At 37.6% G+C, this 21,322-nt stretch overlaps 1 pseudogene across 1 annotated transcript in view; it reads left to right on the top strand.

Annotated features, from left to right (window-relative positions):
* LOC143228013 (glutamate receptor ionotropic, delta-1-like) overlaps positions 1 to 12,236 on the top strand; it is a 29,114-nt pseudogene extending 16,878 nt beyond the window's left edge. Inside the window, exons 4-6 of the transcript XR_013015148.1 lie at positions 4,819 to 5,042; positions 5,216 to 5,469; positions 11,839 to 12,236. The product of XR_013015148.1 is annotated as a glutamate receptor ionotropic, delta-1-like (transcript). The remainder of the gene's footprint in view (positions 1 to 4,818; positions 5,043 to 5,215; positions 5,470 to 11,838) is intronic.
* Positions 12,237 to 21,322: the final 9,086 nt, after the last annotated feature.

The raw sequence follows: 21,322 nt of genomic DNA, 5'->3' as shown, positions 1-21,322 counted from the left end.
TTATTCATTCTAAATACAATTTCTGAAAGTTACAAATAACGATTTGTGTTAGAAATATTTAAATGCATTGAGAAAAATAATTGTTTTAAAATGTTTGTAGTTTATATTGATAAACATAACGACATGAGCCGTAATGGCTTTGCACCATTTTCACGTATTTACTTTTTTAACTTTCGAAAGGTTTGAGTGAATAATTGTGGTATTTTGATTATCTGTTTTGCTTTAAGGTCCTCATTCTATCGATTGATGAAGTCGCTTAGTTAGCAATAATTACACGTGGATTTGCACACAGTTTCATTGAAATTGACTTTGTTGGTTTGTTTCGCGGCACGACACAGATCTACACAATGAGCTATTTGTCCTGGTTTGCGTCGATTCTCAGACTGTGGTATTATAAGTCCGCTAGCTTATGGTTCCTTTGATAATAACATTTGTTTTTGTTTCACGTGAATGAACGCACAAAAAACCAGAGGAAAAGATAACACGACGTCATCAACTGGTAAAGATTAAATTAATTTCAGATTAAGTTAACTTACATCTTAACTTACACCTTCTTTCAGTATGTCAAAGCTTCCCTCCCTTTTCCTGGTCCGGCATGGCCAAGTGGTTAAGGCATTCGACTCACAATCTGAGGGTCGTGGGCTCGAATCCCCGTCACACCAAACATGCTCGCCCTTTCAGCCGTGGGGGCGTTATCATGTTACGGTCAATTCCACTATTCGTTGGTAAAAGAGTAGCCCAAGAGTTGGCGGCGGGTGGTGATGACTAGCTGCCTTTCCTCTGGTCTTACACTGAAACATTAGGGACGGTTAGCGCAGATAGCCCTCGAGTAGCTATGCACGAAATTCAAAAACAAAACAACCCCCCTTCCTTCCTCTGTGGCATAGCGATATGTCTGCAAACTTTAACACAAGAAACCGGGGGTTTCGATAACCGTGGCGGGCAGAGCGCAGATAGCCCATTGTGTAACTTTGTGCTTAACTACAAACAAAGTACGTCAAAAGATTAGGAACTGTTTAAGAAAGAATATTTCAAAAGCGGGTCTAGTGTGGGCTAGTGGTTAGCGCGTGCCTAAATATAAATCTGATGATTCATGGTTTACGTCCTGGTGTCAAAAGAGGAAATACTCTCTGCACTTTCGAATCGCGGATGAGTTATAAGAGTGAAGATAAAATTCCACTATTCAGCCACTCATGAGACTAACTATTCAGCCTGACAAGAGACTAACTATTCAGCCACACAAGAGACTAACTATTCAGCCTGACGAAAGACTAACTATTCAGCCTGACAAGAGACTAACTATTCAGCCACACAAGAGACTAACTATTCAGCCTGACAAGAGACTAACTATTCAGCCACACAAGAGACTAACTATTCAGCCAGACAAAATACTGACTATTCAGCCACACAAGAGACTAACTATTCAGCCACACAAGAGACTAACTATTCAGCCACACAAGAGACTAACTATTCAGCCTGACAAGAGACTAACTATTCAGCCACACAAGAGACTAACTATTCAGCCAGACAAGATACTGACTATTCAGCCACACAAGAGACTAACTATTCAGCCACACAAGAGACTAACTATTCAGCCACACAAGAGACTAACTATTCAGCCTGACAAGAGACTAACTATTCAGCCACACAAGAGACTAACTATTCAGCCACACAAGAGACTAACTATTCAGCCTGACAAGAGACTAACTATTCAGCCACACAAGAGACTAACTATTCAGCCTGACGAAAGACTAACTATTCAGCCTGACAAGAGACTAACTATTCAGCCACACAAGAGACTAACTATTCAGCCAGACAAGATACTGACTATTCAGCCACACAAGAGACTAACTATTCAGCCACACAAGAGACTAACTATTCAGCCACACAAGAGACTACTGGTAAACTACTCTTCCTCTATTTTATCAGTTACGAATTAGGGACGATTATTGACACGTAGTTCTCGTGTAGGTTTGGACGAAAGTTTGAAACAAACAAATTTTAGTTTAATATCTGTCAGGATTGATTGAAAGCTATTTTTTATATATGTGATGGATTGAAACGCCTAGAACGTTGGCAGATAATTAAATAAATCATACCAGCATATTCTCAGTATCACTTTTAAATTCTTCTGTTATAACTTGATGCTAAGCCTAAGTGAAACGCTTTATCTGAAAAGATGTTACTAAACTGCAAATTACAACTTTCCTAAGCCTAACGTCTCAAAGAGACATCCGCTTGTCTGAGTCTGGCCTGGCTCACTACTAAGCCTAACGTCTCAAAGAGACATCCGCTTGTCTGAGTCTGGCCTGGCTCACTACTAAGCCTAACGTCTGAAAGAGACGTTCGCTTGTCTGAGTCTGGCCTGGCTCACTACTTCGGTGCCGCCTTTGTATCACTCTTTCTCACCCGACAATTTTATAATGTCCCATCGCACTTCATACTTTAAACAATTAAAAATTAAATACAGACAAAGTTTCAAGTACAGTCAAATAACATCTCACGTGAGAGAAACCACAACGTTCCTGATCACCCCAGTTGGGGAGGGAATTCTCGAAACTTCTCTCTCTATAAATTAAACCCCTGCCAAGTTCGTTTGCGTGTTGTTTGCGTTTGGCTATCTCGTGTCTACATTTTATCAATAGCTTGTTTTCAACTGACTTATACTGATGTTAAAGCCTTTCTAATGTATTGTTTTCAACTGACTGATACTGGTGTAAAAGCCTTTCCAATAACTTGTTTTCAACTGACTGGTCCTAGTGTTAAAGCCTTTCTAATATATTGCTTTTAACTGACTGATATTGGTGTTAAAGCCTTTCTAATAGCTTGTTTTAAAGTGACTGATACTGGTGTTAAAGCCTTTCTAATAGCTTGTTTTAAAGTGACTGATATTGGTGTTAAATCCTTTCTAATAGCTTGTTTTTAACTGACTGATATTGGTGTTAAAGCCTTTCTAATAGCTTGTTTTAAAGCGACTGATATTGGTGTTAAAGCCTTTCTAATAGCTTGTTTTAAAGTGACTGATACTGGTGTTAAAGCCTTTCTAATAGCTTGTTTTAAAGTGACTGATATTGGTGTTAAATCCTTTCTAATAGCTTGTTTTGAACTGACTGATATTGGTGTTAAAGCCTTTCTAATAGCTTGTTTTAAAGTGACTGATACTGGTGTTAAAGCCTTTCTAATAGCTTGTTTTAAAGTGACTGATATTGGTGTTAAAGCCTTTCTAATAGCTTGTTTTAAAGTGACTGATATTGGTGTTAAAGCCTTTCTAATAGCTTGTTTTAAAGTGACTGATATTGGTGTTAAAGCCTTTCTAATAGCTTGTTTTAAAGTGACTGATATTGGTGTTAAAGCCTTTCTAATAGCTTGTTTTAAAGTGACTGATATTGGTGTTAAAGCCTTTCTAATAGCTTGTTTTAAAGTGACTGATATTGGTGTTAAAGCCTTTCTAATAGCTTGTTTTAAAGTGACTGATATTGGTATTAAAGCCTTTCTAATAGCTTGTTTTAAAGTGACTGATATTGGTGTTAAAGCCTTTCTAATAGCTTGTTTTAAAGTGACTGATATTGGTGTTAAAGCCTTTCTAATAGCTTGTTTTAAAGTGACTGATATTGGTGTTAAAGCCTTTCTAATAGCTTGTTTTAAAGTGACTGATATTGGTGTTAAAGCCTTTCTAATAGCTTGTTTTAAAGTGACTGATATTGGTGTTAAAGCCTTTCTAATAGCTTGTTTTAAAGTGACTGATATTGGTGTTAAAGCCTTTCTAATAGCTTGTTTTAAAGTGACTGATATTGGTGTTAAAGCCTTTCTAATAGCTTGTTTTAAAGTGACTGATATTGGTGTTAAAGCCTTTCTAATAGCTTGTTTTAAAGTGACTGATATTGGTGTTAAAGCCTTTCTAATAGCTTGTTTTAAAGTGACTGATATTGGTGTTAAAGCCTTTCTAATAGCTTGTTTTAAAGTGACTGATATTGGTGTTAAAGCCTTTCTAATAGCTTGTTTTGAACTGACTGATATTGGTGTTAAAGCCTTTCTAATAGCTTGTTTTCAACTGACTGATACTGGTGTTAAAGCCTTTCTAATAGCTTGTTTTCAACTGACTGATACTGGTGTTAAAGCCTTTATAATAGCTTGTTTTGAACTGTCTGATATTGGTGTTAAAGCCTTTTTTCTATACTACCTCAAAAATAACCATCATTACGAAATTCTACCATAGTAGATAGCAACATTTTGTAAACTTATGGATGAAAAAACACAATAACTTTAAAAAGAATACCAAAGTTGTTTTTACCGATTGATGTGTGTGCACATTAATCATGGTTTGAAAACGTTATAAGAAAGTATTTGCTGATCGAGACATATCGACGTCGTCGTGGCGATTCCTCGAGCCCGAGGGTGATGATCCACCAAGTTCATACATGGGTCGATGCTCAGAAAACCTTGTTAAATTTGGAAAACTCCTGTGCGTGAGTTGATTTAGGGTGTGAATGATGTTGCACACTGGCAGACACATTCAAGACATATCGAGAGTAAATAGTTGGAAGGACTTTTCTTGACACTTTTACGAAAATGTCACGTGAAAAGCACTTCATTTTATGCTGTTGTGTGAGAATAATAAACAGTTTGATTACAAAAAAATTAATTAACTGTAGCGCTCGTGAAACGCAGAGCCATTCGGGGTCGAGATTTATTGGTCCGATAAAATAAAAGTCCAATGTGGTTTAAGGAAGATTTAGATAATTAATTTGATACTCTTGTATGATAAATAAACCATTTTCTGAAGGTTGTGCCCAATGTTTACCCTTTCTTCTCCACTAGACAGTTTCAATCCAAATCGGCAGCCAAGTCGTTTCCTGATGGCCACCTGGTGGGTATTTGTCGTTACAGTAATTGCAGCTTATAGCGGTACCCTGACGTCATTCATGACGAACCCTGGAACCCAAGAACCTGTAGATACTGTTTTAAAACTGGTTGACGCCATCCAAGCAGGACACTATTCCTGTGGGACCATGAAGGATTCTTCTGACCACAATCTTTTTAAGGTATCCAGACGTGACTCGATTTATTTTACAGATTCAATTTGTTATCTGAAAATTATATTTAGCACTGCTAACACTAGATTTGTTTTCACTTAGATTTGGTTTTGTTTACGAGTTAAGTTATTATTTCAAGTTCAGTTTACTACTGAATATATGGATTTTTTTTCTCTCGATAGAATCCTCGTTCCGAAGCGTTTGGCGTGATCCTAAAGAACATGGAATCAGACCCAAACAACTTCGTAAGGAGCGACAAAGAAGGACTTGCCAAGTGCCTCAAGGAAAACTATGCTTACATTGGAGGCCACCTGACGGTCGACGCGGACATAGAAAACGTCAAAAAGTTCCATTTCGCTAAAGATAGTTTCCAAACTTCTGGTTATGGAATAGCACAGCAGAAAGGATTTTACTTCAGAAGTGCTTTTGACAACACGTATGTTAATAAGCACTTTGTATTCTTCTGTCTTCTGAGTTAGGCTTACGTTTCGATCCTCTGTGGCTCAGCGATGAGTCTGAATGTATATAAGTCTAAAAACCTGGGTTTAATACCCGTAATGGACACAACACAGATAAACCAGATCAATGTCTTTTTTGTTCAGATTTCGGGAAATTAACTCAAAACGAAAATAAGAAAATGTTCACCAGGCTAATTGTATTCGTATCCTAAAACAATATTATGTTACATCGTTCTGTCAACATGAATCGCTGATATAATTCTTGAGAATGTTTTATAACCACTGTTGAACTATCTTAACTCTGTCCATCACGAGGCATCAAACCTCAGATTTTAAAGTTGTAAGTCCATAAACTGAGAGTGGTTGTATAAATATAACTACCCAAAGCTAGGCTTGGCATGGCCAGGTAGTTAGGGCGCTTGATTGGTAATCTGAGGGTCACGGGTTCGAGTCCCCCACACATCAAACATGCTCGCCATTTCAGCCGTGGGAGTGTTTTAATGTGACGGTCAATCCTACTCTTCGTTGGTAAAAGACTAGCCCAAGAGTTGGCGATTAGGGTTGCTGACTGGTTGTCTTCTCTCTAGTCTTACACTGCTAAATTAGGGACGTCTAGCTCAAATAGCCGTCATGTAGCTTTGCGCGAAATTCCAAAATCAAACAAACTACCTAAAGCTGTACTTTGTGTTCACAATTTAGAAACTGATAAAAAGTAAATAGATGAATAGTGAAGTGCGTGAGAAAGGACAAAGGTTAAATGTTAATGAAAATAGAATCCATCTTCTTCAAAATCACTTCTTTCCTGGTACAAAATGGCCAGAGAACAACTAGAGCGTATCCGATCTGAAACTGTTATTTTATCGGATACTTGTTAATGTATCAGTTTAAACGTTGAGGAAAGACAGACTTAGTAGGATCCGAATGTCAATCTTCATGTCACTCTCCAAGTGGCAATAAGAGCTCGTGCCACTTTTAATGACAATTAGTCTAGCGGTTCTCCAATTACAAACGAACATACGTACATAAGGATAACTAAGGATAACTCTATTTAGGTATAGATGGCGTCTACCTCCCTTTTTATGATGACAATTAGTCTAGCGGTTCTCCAATTACAAAGAACATATGTACATAAGGATAACTAAGGATAACTCTATTTAGGTATAGATGGCGTCTACCTCCCTTTTTATGATGACAATTAGTCTAGCGGTTCTCCAATTACAAACGAACATACGTACATAAAGATAACTAAGGATAACTCTATTTAGGTATAGATGGCGTCTACCTCCCTTTTTATGATGACAATTAGTCTAGCGGTTCTCCAATTACAAACGAACATACGTACATAAGGATAACTAAGGATAACTCTATTTAGGTATAGATGGCGTCTACCTCCCTTTTCACAAGGTCTAATACTGCTGGTTTCGGTATGTTACAGAAAACATATTTCAGAATAGAAAGTGGTTGAGATGCCTTTCGTTGCAATTAACGACTGATTTGGCTCACCAGACTAAACTGTAGAAGTATCTCTTCTTATAGGATCCTCACTGCATTTGTCAGTGAAGAAGTTCAGGTATGGTGGCGCCATCTCTAATTTAGAGCCATCGGCCAGCAGTGTTTTTCATACTTAACTTCGGAAAAACAGTTTATTTATTTTCTGCAATTATACATCTGGTTGATGCTAGGCTTGTCTTACCTTTGTTTAGTCTTACTCTATAGTGTGGGCCAGAGACTAAAGGCCTTACTTTGCATTATTTTACACTTACAGTACAATCAGTTCTTAGTTTTAAAATAAATATATATAATAGAGATAATAACAAGTAATTAACGAAATAGCCGCCTTGTTGAAAGAGCGCTAATGTCCCCAAGCTTTGAACGAAACCTTGAAACCTAATATGATTCCATGAAATCCACCAATTTGTTATTATTTGGTTGTTTCTTTGTTGATTTTAGAATTTCGCGCAAAGCTACGCGAGAGCTATCTGCGCTAGCCGTCCATAATTTAGCCGTGTAAGACTAGAGGGAAGGCAGTTAGTCATCACCACCCACAGCCAATTCTTGGGCTATTCTTTTACAAACAAGTAATGAGATTGATCGTACATTATAACGCCCTTACGGCTGAAAGAAAGAGCATGTGTAGTGTGAAGGGGATTCGAACCCGTGACCCTCCGATTACGAGTCGAGAGCCATAACCATCTGGCCATGCCGAGCCGTCTTTGTTATTTACATAGGTTTTTTTTTTTCTGGGCTTGGGGACTCGTGTCGTTTTAATAAGAAAACGGGCAAATAAAATTATTAGGCATCGCCATAAATTCAAAATATCAACACTCCGTCCAGTAGCTAAGTCGTAAGTTAAGAACTAATAACGCTGAAAATTAGGTTTAAATGCCTGCGATGAGCAGAGCAGATACAGCTAAACAACAAACATGTAGCTACAGCACTACCTATCGTAACTGTAATGAAACACAATTGTTTGTTTGTTTTTTTCTTAATCAAATATATCAATTAGAACCTCTCCAGTGACACAGCAATATGTAAAGGGACTTATACTGCTAGAAACCGGGTTTTGACACTCGTGGTGGCTAAAGCACTTCGTATAGCTTTGTCCTTAATAACAAATAACGTAGAAACCTCTCAGGGAGATGGTTAAACGGTTAAAAACAATCAAAAATTATTATTGCCTTATTTTTAACTTTACACTTTTATATGGTCCGGCATGACCAGGTGGTTAAGGCACTCGACTCGTGATCCGAAGATCGCGGGTTCGAATCCCGGTCGCACCAAACACGCTCGCCCTTTCAGCCGTGGGGGCGTTATAATGTAACGGTCAATCCCACTATTCGTTGATAAAAGAGTAGCCCAAGAATTGGCGGTGAGTGGTGATGACTAGCTGCCTTCCCTCTAGTCTTATACTGCTAAATTAGGGACGTCTAGCTCAAATAGCCCTCATGTCGCTTTGCGCGAAATTCCAAAATCAAACAAACTACCTAAAGCTGTACTTTGTGTTCACAATTTAGAAACTGATAAAAAGTAAACAGATGAATAATGAAGTGCGTGAGAAAGGACAAAGGTTAAATGTTAATGAAAATAGAATCCATCTTCTTCAAAATCACTTCTTTCCTGGTACAAAATGGCCAGAGAACAACTAGAGCGTATCCGATCTGAAACTGTTATTTTATCGGATACTTGTTAATGTATCAGTTTAAACGTTGAGGAAAGACAGACTTAGTAGGATCCGAATGTCAATCTTCATGTCATTCTCCGAGTGGCAATAAGGGCTCGTGCCACTTTTGATGACAATTAGTCTAGCGGTTCTCCAATTACAAACGAACATACGTACATAAGGATAACTAAGGATAACTATATTTAGGTATAGATGGCGTCTACCTCCCTTTTTATGATGACAATTAGTCTAGCGGTTCTCCAATTACAAACGAACATATGTACATAAGGATAACTAAGGATAACTATATTTAGGTATAGATGGCGTCTACCTCCCTTTTTATGATGACAATTAGTCTAGCGGTTCTCCAATTACAAACGAACATACGTACATAAGGATAACTAAGGATAACTCTATTTAGGTATAGATGGCGTCTACCTCCCTTTTTATGATGACAATTAGTCTAGCGGTTCTCCAATTACAAACGAACATACGTACATAAGGATAACTAAGGATAACTCTATTTAGGTATAGATGGCGTCTACCTCCCTTTTTATGATGACAATTAGTCTAGCGGTTCTCCAATTACAAACGAGCATATGTACATAAGGATAACTAAGGATAACTCTATTTAGGTATAGATGGCGTCTACCTCCCTTTTTATGATGACAATTAGTCTAGCGGTTCTCCAATTACAAACGAGCATATGTACATAAGGATAACTAAGGATAACTCTATTTAGGTATAGATGGCGTCTACCTCCCTTTTTATGATGACAATTAGTCTAGCGGTTCTCCAATTACAAACGAGCATATGTACATAAGGATAACTAAGGATAACTCTATTTAGGTATAGATGGCGTCTACCTCCCTTTTTATGATGACAATTAGTCTAGCGGTTCTCCAATTACAAACGAGCATATGTACATAAGGATAACTAAGGATAACTCTATTTAGGTATAGATGGCGTCTACCTCCCTTTTTATGATGACAATTAGTCTAGCGGTTCTCCAATTACAAACGAGCATATGTACATAAGGATAACTAAGGATAACTCTATTTAGGTATAGATGGCGTCTACCTCCCTTTTTATGATGACAATTAGTCTAGCGGTTCTCCAATTACAAACGAGCATATGTACATAAGGATAACTAAGGATAACTCTATTTAGGTATAGATGGCGTCTACCTCCCTTTTTATGATGACAATTAGTCTAGCGGTTCTCCAATTACAAACGAGCATATGTACATAAGGATAACTAAGGATAACTCTATTTAGGTATAGATGGCGTCTACCTCCCTTTTCACAAGGTCTAATACTGCTGGTTTCGGTATGTTACAGAAAACATATTTCAGAATAGAAAGTGGTTGAGATGCCTTTCGTTGCAATTAGCGACTGATTTGGCTCACCAGACTAAACTGTAGAAGTATCTCTTCTTATAGGATCCTCACTGCATTTGTCAGTGAAGAAGTTCAGGTATGGTGGCGCCATCTCTAATTTAGAGCCATCGGCCAGCAGTGTTTTTCATACTTAACTTCGGAAAAACAGTTTATTTATATTCTGCAATTACACATCTGGTTGATGCTAGGCTTGTCTTACCTTTGTTTAGTCTTACTCTATAGTGTGGGCCAGAGACTAAAGGCCTTACTTTGCATTATTTTACACTTACAGTACAATCGGCTCTTAGTTTTAAAATAAATATATATAATAGAGATAATAACAAGTAATTAACGAAATAGCCGCCTTGTTGAAAGAGCGCTAATGTCCCCAAGCTTTGAACGAAACCTTGAAACATAATTTGACTCCATGAAATCCACCAATTTGTTATTATTTGGTTGTTTCTTTGTTGATTTTAGAATTTTGCGCAAAGCTACGCGAGAGCTATCTGCGCTAGCCGTCCATAATTTAGCCGTGTAAGACTAGAGGGAAGGCAGTTAGTCATCACCACCCACAGCCAATTCTTGGGCTATTCTTTTACAAACAAGTAATGAGATTGATCGTACATTATAACGCCCTTACGGCTGAAAGAAAGAGCATGTGTAGTGTGAAGGGGATTCGAACCCGTGACCCTCCGATTACGAGTTGAGAGCCATAACCATCTGGCCATGCCGAGCCGTCTTTGTTATTTACATAGGTTTTTTTTTTCTGGGCTTGGGGACTCGTGTCGTTTTAATAAGAAAACGGGCAAATAAAATTATTAGGCATCGCCATAAATTCAAAATATCAACACTCCGTCCAGTAGCTAAGTCGTAAGTTAAGAACTAATAACGCTGAAAATTAGGTTTAAATGCCTGCGATGAGCAGAGCAGATACAGCTAAACAACAAACATGTAGCTACAGCACTACCTATCGTAACTGTAATGAAACACAATTGTTTGTTTGTTTTTTTCTTAATCAAATATATCAATTAGAACCTCTCCAGTGACACAGCAATATGTAAAGGGACTTATACTGCAAGAAACCGGGTTTTGACACTCGTGGTGGCTAAAGCACTTCGTATAGCTTTGTGCTTAATAACAAATAACGTAGAAACCTCTCAGGGAGATGGTTAAACGGTTAAAAACAATCAAAAATTATTATTGCCTTATTTTTAACTTTACACTTTTATATGGTCCGGCATGACCAAGCGTGTTAAGGCGTTCGACTCGTAATCCGAGGGTCGCGGGTTTGAATCCCGATCGCACCAAAACGCGCTCGTCCTTTCAGCCGTGGGGGCATTATAATGTGACGGTCAATCCCACTATTCGTTGGTAAAAGAGTAGCCCAAGAATTGGCGGTGAGTGGTGATGACTAGCTGCCTTCCCTCTAGTCTTACACTGCTAAATTAGGGACGGCCAGCGCAGATAGCCCTCGTGCAGCTTTGCGCGAAATTAAAACCAAACCACTTCTTATACCTTTAATTCCTATTTAAATCCATATACGTAAGGAAAAATAATAACTCCCCCAGCGGGCCAGAAGTAAATTCGTGGACCTACAACGCTAAAATCCGGAGTTCGTTTTTCGCGTTGAATAGAACATACGTTGCCCATTGTGTCGTTTGTTTTTTTGTTTAACCCTTAAACAGTTGGACTGTTGTAGGTAGCAGTATCAGTTGATGATGGCTGCTCTTTAAGGGTTACACCACAACAACAAAAATATCACAGTACTGAATCGGAACATCAACATTTACAATATGTTCTTACATTTAGGATCCTGAGACTGAGACAATCTGGACTGATCGATAAATGGATCCAGAACGCTACAGAGAGTGTTCGCAAGAATGACAATATTCCTGAAGAGAGTTTGAAACGACCCCTGCAACTAACTGACCTACAAGGAGCTTTTTATGTCTTGTTTATAGGTCATGGATTAAGTTTTGCTGCATTTCTCTCCGAGAAGCTACGTAATCGATGTCTTAAAATTAAATCTAAACACCAATAAGTGTGCATCTTTTAGACTGATTGTCATAGTGGTCAGGGCATAGTAACCATTAGTGGTTACTAATATGAGTTGTAACACTTTTCATGGAAAAGACTAGAGCATAGAATTTCAGTTATAGCAAGGCTTAGTGTATTGTAACAAAGAGTGTTTATTTATAGATGGCGGAATAAAGCTTTTTTCATATATTACTCGCACCGAGCTTTTGTTCCATGTTTTCGCTCCCAGACGCCGCCTGGTGGAACAGCGGTGAGTCTATGGACTCTCAACGTTAAACCGGAGCTCGATTCTTGCCGTAGACACATTCCCAGGCTTCCACTGCAGATATATGAAAACTTATGTCTTATTTATTTGTTTCGTTTTCACAGTAATCGTATCATAATGCACACTGTTTCGTCTCGCTCTCTGTCTCTTTCCATAGTCGTGATTCGGTTTCCGCCAGGACAGTAATTCCGATCAAGAGAGTGTCCTAACGGGCGAAGATTTAGATTATGAATTTTGAAATTCAGAATAATGTGTTGCACAAAGCATTTTTTAGGATATCTAGAGTTTATAACATTTGAACAAGAACACTATTCATGGACGTTTGCGGAAAGTAGTACAATATTGTGAGTTGAAAACACTTCGTCTACACTTATGTATGTAAAAACGAATGGCATAGTTTGAGAATTGTTTTTATGTAGAGGAGCGAACAACGTTTCGACCTTCTTTGGTCATCGTCAGGTTCACAAAGAAAGAAAGAGGTAACCGAAAATCACGAAACCATATATTCCCGACATCAGCAGAAAAATAACCAACATTTGGCAAAAACTAGTAACAAAATATGACATTCCAGTTAATACCAAATTTATTCAAAAACCAGGCACAAAACTGAGGTCTATACTGTGTAAAAACTACACTGACAAACACCACACCAACATTATTTATAAAATACAATGTGATAACTGCCACGACTTCTATATTGGAGAAACAAGTAGAAAAATGGAAACCAGATTCAAAGAACATAAAAAGTCACCTTCACACGTTTTCGAACACTGCAAGTCAAATAAACACAACATAACCATAGAAAACACTCAAATACTAAATAAAGAAACAAACATAAACAAACGCAAAATTAAAGAAGCCTTACTTATACAACAACTTAAACCCAAAATAAACCAATATAAAGGAACACCTTTATACCTATATTAATAAATATAATCAAACATTTAAGCACGCCCTCTACATTCCTACACTCAGTTACACAACCCCCTTCAAACATTTGGTCAGCTATCGGTCGGTTATCTCTTTCTTTCTTTGTCAACCTGACGATGGCCAAAGAAGGTCGAAACGTTGTTCGCTCCTCTACATAGTGTTTTCTCTATCCATACCAGCCGTTTTTACATATACATTTTTCTCTACAAGTGGGTTTTCCGTCATCACGGATTATTATCTCGTCCACACTTGTTAAATGTATAAAGAAAAAAGAATCATGGTTTTCATTTTGAAGGTGGGTGTGGCAAGTTCCCCTTCAGTCTACCCGTAGACCGCCCATGTCACTGTTACAAAGTAATGTATATAAACATAGGTCATTTTCATGCATATCCGTCACGTGATATGAAAATGTCAACTATGTAAAGAATACCTGGTAGTGGTCGCTTTACATCTTTACTGGTCGTACCCTTCAATACACAGTATGTTTGTTTGTTTTTGAATTTCGCGCAAAGATACCCAAGGGCTATCAGCGCGAGTCGTCCCTAATTTAGCAGTTTAAGACTAGAGGGAATGCACCTTGTCATTACCACCCATCGCCAAGTCTTGGGCTACTCTTTTACCAACGAATAGTGGGATTGATCGTGACATTATAACGCTCCCACGGCTGAGAGGACGAGCATGTTCGGTGCCACCGGGATTCGAAACCGCTACCTTCAGATTACGAGTCGAACACCCTAACCACCATGGCCAAGCCAAACCTATACACCGTACGATCACAGTCAAGGTCAGTATGGCCCACATATTTAATGCTAAAAGTGTGATGACTGTACGATCTTGAGATATATTTTACTAGTCTTATGTTTTCGGAGCATCTTTAGATTCTCAATCAGTTGTGGCTCACCCAGTAACAACATAATAAGATTAAAGTGCGGTGAGCTTCCGACTGAACCTTTTCTCACAAAATCTTTCATTTTAACTTACTAGAGGTCGCTCGACTCGTAATCTGAGGGTCACGGGTTCGACTCCCCGTCACATGAAACATGCTCGCCCTTTCAGCCGTGGGGGCATTATAATGTGACGGTCTATCCCACTATTCGTTGGTAAAAGAGTAGCTCAAGAGTTGGCGGTGGGTGGTAATTACAGGGTGCATTCCCTCTAGTCTTAAACTGCTAAATTAGGGACGACTCGCGCTGATAGCCCTTGGGTATCTTTGCGCGAAATTCAAAAACAAACAAAGAGTACTAGAGAGACACTAATGATACGTTTCTATAGGGATTTAGGGTGGTGAGGAATCCACCAGAGTTTATTTCTACCATTACAAAACTCTCTCTCCTTTCTCTGCCATATATCACGTATGAAATTTGGGTTAGAGCTTGTTTCTGATTTCAGACTGGCATGTGTACATTCATTGCATGGTTACTGTTTATCGATACACCTAATTACACAACTTTTGATTTTGGACACGCGACTTTCTTCACAAGAGGTTCAGTAGTGACGTAAGTTTGTTCCGTAAAAACAATAATTACATAACAATAAAAATATTGCAATTAATTCGACGCGTCCATTAATAATTTCAAAGCAAGTACAATGATAATATTACTTCTCCTCAGTGGAATAGATATCGCTACAACACAATTGATTACTAAATCTCGTTAGTGGCGAAGATGGGGCTACAAGAACACGTTGAATTACTAAATCTCGTTAGTGGAATAGATGTGGCTACAAGAACACAATGAATTACTAAATCTTCTTAGTGTAATAGATGTGGCTACAACAACACATTGAATTACTAAATCTTCTTAGTGTAATAGATGTGGCTACAACAACACATTGAATTACTAAATCTTCTTAGTGTAATAGATGTGGCAACGACAACACATTGAATTACTAAATCTTCTTAGTGTAATAGATGTGGCTACAACAACACATTGAATTACTAAATCTTCTTAGTGTAATAGATGTGGCTACAACAACACATTGAATTACTAAATCTTCTTAGTGTAATAGATGTGGCTACAACAACACATTGAATTACTAAATCTTCTTAGTGTAATAGATGTGGCTACAACAACACATTGAATTACTAAATCTTCTTAGTGTAATAGATGTGGCTACAACAACACATTGAATTACTAAATCTTTTTAGTATAATAGATGTTGCTACAACAACACATTGAATTACTAAATCTTCTTAGTGTAATAGATGTGGCTACAACAACACATTGAATTACTAAATGTCGTCAGTGTAATAGATGTGGCTACAACAACACAATGAATTACTAAATCTTCTTAGTGTAATAGATGTGGCTACAACAACACACTGAATTACTAAATCTTCTTAGTGTAATAGATGTGGCTACAACAACACATTGAATTACTAAATCTTCTTAGTGTAATAGATGTGGCTACAACAACACAATGAATTACTAAATGTCGTCAGTGTAATAGATGTGGCTACAACAACACAATGAATTACTAAATCTTCTTAGTGTAATATATGTGGCTACAACAACACATTGAATTACTAAATCTTCTTAGTGTAATAGATGTGGCTACAACAGCACAATGAATTACTAAATCTTCTTAGTGTAATAGATGTGGCTACAACAACACATTGAATTACTAAATGTCGTCAGTGTAATAGATGTGGCTACAACAACACACTGAATTACTAAATCTTCTTAGTGTAATAGATGTGGTTACAACAACACACTGAATTACTAAATCTTCTTAGTGTAATAGATGTGGCTACAACAACACATTGAATTACTAAATCTTCTTAGTGTAATAGATGTGGCTACAACAACACAATGAATTACTAAATCTTCTTAGTGTAATAGATGTGGCTACAACAACACAATGAATTACTAAATCTTCTTTGTGTAATAGATGTGGCTACAACAACACAATGAATTACTAAATCGTCTTAGTGTAATAGATGTCGCTACAACAACACATTGAATTACTAAATGTCGTCAGTGTAATAGATGTGGCTACAACAACATAATGAATTACTAAATCTTCTTAGTGTAATAGATGTGGCTACAACAACACAATGAATTACTAAATGTCGTCAGTGTAATAGATGTCGGTACAACAACACTTTGAATTACTAAATCTTGTTAGTGTAATCGATCTGGCTACACCAACACGTTGAATTACTAAATCTTCTTGGTGTAATAGATGTGTCTAAACCAACACATTGAATTACTAAATATTCTTAGTGTAATAGATGTGGCTACAACAACACATTGAATTACTAAATCTTCTTAGTGTAATAGATGTGGCTACGACAACACATTGAATTACTATATCTTCTTAGTGTAATAGATGTGGTTACAACAACACACTGAATAACTAAATCTTCTTAGTGTAATAGATGTGGCTACAACAACACATTGAATTACTAAATCTTCTTAGTGTAATAGATGTGGCTACAACAACACAATGAATTACTAAATGTCGTCAGTGTAATAGATGTCGGTACAACAACACTTTGAATTACTAAATCTTGTTAGTGTAATCGATCTGGCTACACCAACACGTTGAATTACTAAATCTTCTTGGTGTAATAGATGTGTCTACAACAACACATTGAATTACTAAATCTTCTTTGTGTAATAGATGTGGCTACAACAACACATTGAATTACTAAATCTTCTTAGTGTAATAGATGTGGCTACAACAACACATTGAATTACTAAATCTTCTTAGTGTAATAGATGTGGCTACGACAACACATTGAATTACTATATCTTCTTAGTGTAATAGATGTGGTTACAACAACACACTGAATAACTAAATCTTCTTAGTGTAATAGATGTGGCTACAACAACACATTGAATTACTAAATCTTCTTAGTGTAATAGATGTGGCTACAACAACACAATGAATTACTAAATGTCGTCAGTGTAATAGATGTCGGTACAACAACACTTTGAATTACTAAATCTTGTTAGTGTAATCGATCTGGCTACACCAACACGTTGAATTACTAAATCTTCTTGGTGTAATAGATGTGTCTACAACAACACATTGAATTACTAAATCTTCTTAGTGTAATAGATGTGGCTACAACAACACATTGAATTACTAAATCTTCTTAGTGTAATAGATGTGGCTACGACAACACATTGAATTACTAAATCTTCTTAGTGTAATAGATGTGGCTACAACAACACATTGAATTACTATATCTTCTTAGTGTAATAGATGTGGTTACAACAACACACTGAATTACTAAATCTTCTTAGTGTAATAGATGTGGCTACAACAACACATTGAATAACTAAATCTTCTTAGTGTTATAGATGTGGCTACAACAACACATTGAATTACTAAATGTCGTCAGTGTAATAGATGTGGCTACAACAACACAATGAATTACTAAATCTTGTTAGTGTAATCGATCTGGCTACACCAACACTTTGAATTATTAAATCTCCTTAGTGAAATAGTTGTGGCTACAACTACACAACTTACTAAATTATTAAGGAAAACTGCGGCTTAACACTTGATGCGAGATTGTTTCTATGTTTTTGTGCGGAAGATTGTTTTCGAGCGAGTTTGTAATTTTCCACGTGTTTCAGTCCCTATTTGTGTTGTATTCTAATTCACGATTCGAAGAGATATTAAATATTTAACATCACGTGTTTGTTGCTTATCACAAAACAACATAACTCAATATGCGTGCTGTTCCTATCAAACATATCTGAATCCGGTTTCAGCATTGTAAACCTCTTACAGCTGAGTCACTGGAGAGGAAATACGTTGTTCGTTTTAGGTACAAAGAAATGTTTTGTAAATATATTAGAAAACACTCTAGGTTGTCTGTAAGTTTTGTTTAAAGAAAAACACGTTGTTTTCCGGAACGTTTAGGATTTCAGTTGAAGCCTGCTACGATTCCACTAGAATCGCGATATATACTTTGGAAAACTCTAAACTTGTTGGAAAACAACACCCTCCGCCAATCTTTGAGCTACTCTTCTATAACCGTATAGTGGGATTTGTTCGAAAGATATTTTCAGCAAAAAATGACTGGAGAGGGTTAAGTGTTTATTACAAAGCAATTGAGGTGATGGTCGTTTTACACCCCTTTTTACACCTCTTAGTAACAATTATTAAAAAGGGGGGAGGTTGGAAACCTTATAGATGTAGAAATTTAGGGTGGTTTATTTCTACTGGTAACTGGCCCAGACTGCGATAGGCAGTGGGAGTTGGGAAGTTGTGGGTTCAAGCACTCAGGCCTGGCATGGCCAAGCGCGTAATCCGAGGGTCGCGGTAAACATGCTCGCCCTCCCAGCCGTGGGGGCGTATAATGTGACGGTCAATCCCACTATTCGTTGGTAAAAGAGTAGCCCAAGAGTTGGCGGTGGGTGGTGATGACTAGCTGCCTTCCCTCTGGTCTTACACTGCTAAATTAGGGACGACTAGCATAGATTGCCCTCGAGTAGCTTTGTGCGAAATTCCAAAAACAAACAAACAAACTTCAAGCACTCAACTCCTAACCATTAACTGATGCTTCTTAGTTGATGAATAGCTTGGGATCTTTGTTTAGATCTTGTCTGATAGATGGGATTTCACAAACATATTTGGGAGCCGTGACCACAGACATTTTACGTTGTGTTTTAATGTTGATGACAAGGCTTGGTAATGGGGGTTAAAGAAGTATTCCTTAAGCCTCGTTTTGAGCTAATTGCAATTTGTTTGTTTGTTTGTTTTTAATTTCGCACAAAACTATTCGAGGGCTATCTGCGCTAGCCGTCCCTAATTTAGCAGTGTAAGTCTAGAGGGAAGGCAGCTAGTCATCACCACCCACCGCCAACTCTTGGGCTACTCCTTTACCAACGAATAGTGGGATTGACCATCACATTATAACGCCCTCATGGCTGAAAGGGCGAACATGTTTGGCGCGACGGGGATTCGAACCCGCGACCCTCAAATTACGAGTCGCACGCCTTAACACGTTTCGCCATGCTGGGCCTGATTGCAATTTAATTATAAAAATAAAGAAAAATCAGTTACCATTTAAGACTAAAACTAACGCTGAATTGTACGGGAAAACAAAAGCGACACCTAGATTTTCTACGATTAATTGATTATTTAATTCACGAATAGAAATAATTGTGTACAATTTCATCGAAAGATAAGGTGACGAATTCGTGGTCTTTTGTATACCGTTTAAAACGTGAAATGTGAAAAGTGAATGTTTGTGTCTTCATTTTGGTTATTTTATTGTGATAAAAAAGGCAATAAGAAGTGAATGTGTCAAATTGATCGGTCTCCTGGGAAGAAAGACAGGTGTTTGTTAATCTGACTTTATTACATCTCTGACATGGCGAAATAATAAACGACACTTTAGAGGAAGCACGCAAACAATAGATGTATAAATAATTTCAGAAGTTATCAAGATGTCGATGATGTTCGCCCTCTGATGGACGTTATAGTGTTCACCGAATAAACGAAAAGAACCTTGGTTTGCTTGTTTGTTTTGAATTTCGCGCAAAGATACTCGAGGGCTATCTGCGCTAGCCGTCCCTAATTTAGTAGTGTAAGACTAGAGGAAAGACAGCTAGTCATCACCACCCACCGCCAACTCTTGGGCTACTCTTTTACCAACGAATAATGGGATTGACCGTCACATTATAATGCCCCCACGGCTGAAAGGACGAGCGCGTTTTGGTGCGATCGGGATTCAAACCCGCGACCCTCGGATTACGAGTCGAACGCCTTAACACGCTTGGTCATGCCTGGCCTAAAGAACCTTGGATCTTAGCCATTTCCTGCTACTTAGTAAATAATATTAATTTCAAAGTAACTTTTCATAGTTTTGAGTTGTGTAGTATATTTACTTTTGGTAAGTTCAGCGTCTCCTGTATATACGTTTACAAATAAATATTAGATTAATACCCTACGTTCGAGTAAAATGAAACCAAACTGCCCCTAGTGGCACAGTATGTTGTCTGCGGACTTACACATTAAAAACCAGGTTTCGATACTCGTGGTGGGCAGAGCACAGATAATCCATTGTGTGGCTTTGTGCTTAATTCAAAACAAACAAATAATCTTTCGTCCCCCGCTGGTGCAGCGGTATGTCTCTGGATTTACAAATCAGGTGTTCGATTCTCCTCGGGGAAGGGGGGGTTCAACAGATCGTGTGATGTGGCTTTGCTCTAAGAAAACACACATATGAAATCAAATCAAAAGAAAGAAATGTTTATAAACAGTAAATCCAAACCTTCGATTAACGATAATTTGTTATAAACAAAACAACCCTAAACGAAAATAAGAAACGCTGCACAAATCGAAAGGATATAAAATGTATCCTAGGTTTTGGAGGTGACTGTAAAATAGGACCCACATTACGGTGGGGATACATCGTCTATCAGTCTTAACCTTCGTTCTCCAGTCTCACATGAAGAAATTCATAAATAATAATAATAGTATAATGAAAATAAGTTGAAATTAGGAGAGCGAGATGTGGGTGCTTAAGCCCATACCACACCCCACATCTATATCACCCTTCACTACCTGCAGACAGTTGTGAGATGGTGGCTGCTCTCCAAAGTAAAGAAGAAAAATTAAATACTACCTCTTGGAGTTAAATAAGTTAAACCTATCTCCTGAAGTTGGCACTCCAACCCTCATTATGGTGGTAATGTATTAGTAAAGTTTTACTTCCTGAAAAGTTTTTTGCTGATTGTGACAGGTACCTGGTGGGTATGTACAAATATAGTTTTGGTTTTGCTTCATCACGTAGGAACTCTGAGAAATAGACAGTTAACTGTTTACCGGCAATAATGTATTTAATTGCGTCTATGTTTCAAATACACAATTAAGTTCAACATAATTAAAAGTGTTTTGCTCCTGATTTTCGTTTGTATTCAATGTCCGGTGCATCACGTTTCAGTATCCAACAGTAGTCAGAAAGCATTGACGGATTACAGTTGTCCTGATATCGTTTTTACATTGTAACAATGTCCTGGTGAAACTGAAGATTTTGATGAAACGGTACGTGATGGGAAAATTTGGATGTGGTTTTCGTGATCAGCAGCCAAAACT

The sequence above is a fragment of the Tachypleus tridentatus genome, chromosome 10 (genome assembly GCF_004210375.1).
Source record: "Tachypleus tridentatus isolate NWPU-2018 chromosome 10, ASM421037v1, whole genome shotgun sequence".
NCBI lineage: Eukaryota > Metazoa > Arthropoda > Merostomata > Xiphosura > Limulidae > Tachypleus > Tachypleus tridentatus.
The sequence above is the reverse complement of the archived record's forward strand: the minus strand, read 5'-3'. Positions and strand labels throughout refer to the sequence as shown.